The sequence below is a fragment of the Schistocerca americana genome, chromosome 1 (assembly GCF_021461395.2).
Source record: "Schistocerca americana isolate TAMUIC-IGC-003095 chromosome 1, iqSchAmer2.1, whole genome shotgun sequence".
In the NCBI taxonomy this organism is placed as follows: domain Eukaryota; kingdom Metazoa; phylum Arthropoda; class Insecta; order Orthoptera; family Acrididae; genus Schistocerca; species Schistocerca americana.
Genome location: NC_060119.1, coordinates 1,045,116,733 through 1,045,119,807, shown reverse-complemented (window position 1 = coordinate 1,045,119,807; position 3,075 = coordinate 1,045,116,733). Strand labels below are relative to the sequence as shown.

The following is a 3,075-nucleotide window of genomic DNA, read 5'->3' as shown; positions in this document are numbered from 1 at the left end:
TCGGCCATCCAACACGTCGCCATCTTCAGGAGAATGCTGCTTCCGCTGATGAGTCCCGCTGAGAACTGACGCCAGGCTGCCAATCGACGTGCTGTACAGGCCACCGTACACCGTAGCGTACATGGCGCATGCGCCGCCCGTCACAGTTGCTGCCCTCCAAGAGTGTGCAGGTGGCGCCGCCCTTAGTAGAATGGTTCAAATGGCTCTAAACACTATGGGACTTAACATCTGAGGTCACCAGTCCCCTAGACTTCGAATTACTTAAACCTATTAACCTAAGGACACCACACAAATCCATGCCCAAGGCAGGATTCGAACCTGCGACCGTAGCAGCAGCGCGGTTCCGAACTGGAGCGCCTAGAACCGCTCGGCCACAGCGGCCGGTCCCTAGTAGAACACTGGCGGCAACGATGAATGGCACTCAGGGGCAATATTCGAATACTCTGGCTGTGAATCAGATTCGTCAGGCTATGGAGTTTGGACCATCACTGGAGGTGCATGAAGAGGAACATAGATCGGTGGCCTTTATCCCTTAAGCTGGGGGCATATCGTTTAAGATAGGAAGAATTTTAAGGGATTTTCACATTAAGAATGTGTTCCGTCCACCTTCTAAGATTAGGGCATTACTCTGCCATGTGAAAGATGATTTGGAGCTTGGGAAACCTGATGTATACAAAATTCCGTGCCAATGTGGGAAGGGATCGGCCGTTCGATTCGCACAGTTCATGACAGGTGTATGGAACATCACCGTCATACGAGGCTACAACAGCCGGAAAAATCGCAGTAGCAGAACACTGCTTAAATGAGGGACACGGAGTGAAATTTGACGAAACTGTGATAGTTGGTAACTCCCGGTTTTGTGAACAAGCAATTGAAATTAGGTTGGCGGATAATTTAATTACCAGAAACAATGGGTTTCCTGAAACTTCCTGGCAGATTAAAACTGTGTGCCCGACCGAGACTCGAACTCGGGACCTTTGCATTTCACGGGCAAATGCTCTACCAACTGAGCTACCGAAGCACGACTCACGCCCGGTACTCACAGCTTTACTTCTGCCAGTACCTCGTCTCCTACCTTCCAAACTTTACAGAAGCTCTCCTGCGAACCTTGCAGAACTAGCACTCCTGAAAGAAAGGATATTGCAGGTTCGCAGGAGAGCTTCTGTAAAGTTTGGAAAGCAGGAGACGACGTACTGGCAGAAGTGAAGCTGTGAGGACGGGGTGTGAGTCGTGCTTCGGATGCTCAGTTGGTAGAGCACTTGCCCGCGAAAGGCATTGGTCCCGAGTTCGAGTCTCGGTCGGGCACACAGTTTTAATCTGGCAGGAAGTTTCATATCAGCGCACACTCCGCTGCAGAGTAAAAATCTCATTCTGGAATGGGTTTCCTCTTAGCATGATGTGGAATCTCGTATTATCCCGCATTAAAACAGAACGTTCTTCGGTGCGGCCAGCCTGAGTATTCGAATATCGTCCCTGAGTGCGATTTATCGTTGCCGCCGGTGTTCTACTAAGGGCGGCGCCAACCGCCCAGTGTCGGAGGGCAGCAACTGTGATGGGCGGCGCATGCGCCTTGTACGCTACGGTGGCCTTTATATGACGTCGATTGGCAACCTGGCGTCAGTTCTCAGCGGAACTCATCAGCAGAAGCAGCATTCTCCTGAAAATGGCCACCAGTTGGATCTCCGAAATATCGAATTGAGTTGATTTTAGGAACCGGCAGCAAACCCGAAGAGACTTTCAAGATATTGTCGTTACCTTTCATAGAAGACCTATCCCATAATACGCCTCAAGTGACGCATGGAGAAATTAATTTTGGAGGATAGGACCAGCATTTTAGTATATTCTTTGTATCTATCTATCGCTTGAGCCTTGTCCCGCAGTTACGCAGGGTCAGCCATCGTTAATCGGTATTGGCATTTTAATGTTGAAGGGGTGGCCGGATGCCCCGCCTGCCGCCAACCCGTACCTCCCACCCCCCCCCCCCCCCCGCGGAAAGGAATTAGTTCACCCCAATTGTCTGCCTCGAGTGTAATCCATGGAATAGTGCGAAAGTGTTCAGAAGTCTGCGAGCCGTGTAACTGAGGCGGAACATGGGGGCCGGCCCAGTATACACGTAGCGGGATGTGGAAAACCGCGTGAAAACCACATCCAGGCTGGCCGGCACATCGGCCCTCGTCGTTAATCCGCTGGGCGGATTCGATCCGGTGCCGGCGCGCCTACCCGAGTCTAGGAAGCACCGCGCTAGCGCTCTCGGCTACCCTCGTGGGTAACAGCATTTTAGTACATGTGTGTCCTGAATCCACCCCCCCCCCCCCTATGAACCATGGACCTTGCCGTTGGTGGGGAGGCTTGCGTGCCTCAACGATACAAATAGCCGTACTGTAGGTGCAACCACAACGGAGGGGTATCTATTGAGAGGCCAGACAAACGTGTGGTTCCTGAAGAGGGGCAGCAGCCTTTTCAGTAGTTGCAGAGGCAACAGTCTGGATGATTGACTGATCTGGCCTTGTAACACTAACCAAAACGGTCTTGCTGTGCTGGTACTGCGAACGGCTGAATTAGATATAGTGGGAATTAGTGAAGTTCGGTGGCAGGAGGAACAAGACTTTTGGTCAGGTGACTACAGGGTTATAAATACAAAATCAAATAGGGGTAATGCAGGAGTAGGTTTAATAATGAATAAAAAAATAGGAGTATGGGTAAGCTACTACAAACAGCATACTGAACGCATTATTGTGGCCAAGATAGACACGAAGCCCACGCCTACTACAGTTGTACAAGTTTATATGCCAACTAGCTCTGCAGGTGGCGAAGAAATTGATGAAATGTGTGATGAGATAAAAGAAATTATTCAGGTAGTGAAGGGAGACGAAAATTTATTAGTCATGGGTGACTGAAATTCGAGAGTAGGAAAAGGGAGAGAAGGAAACATAGTAGGTGAATATGGATTGGGGCTAAGAAATGAAAGAGGAAGCCAGCTGGTAGAATTTTGCGCAGAGCATAACTTAATCATTGCTAACACTTGGTTCAAGAATCATGAAAGAAGGTTGTATACATGGAAGAAGCCTGGATATA

The 3,075-nt window shown here is 49.8% G+C and overlaps 1 non-coding gene across 1 annotated transcript; it reads right to left on the bottom strand.

Annotated features, from left to right (window-relative positions):
• Positions 1-947: 947 nt before the first annotated feature.
• On the bottom strand, positions 948-1,022 carry Trnah-gug. Its single transcript has one exon. It is a non-coding gene; the product is annotated as a tRNA-His (tRNA).
• Between the last annotated feature and the right edge of the window lie 2,053 nt (positions 1,023-3,075).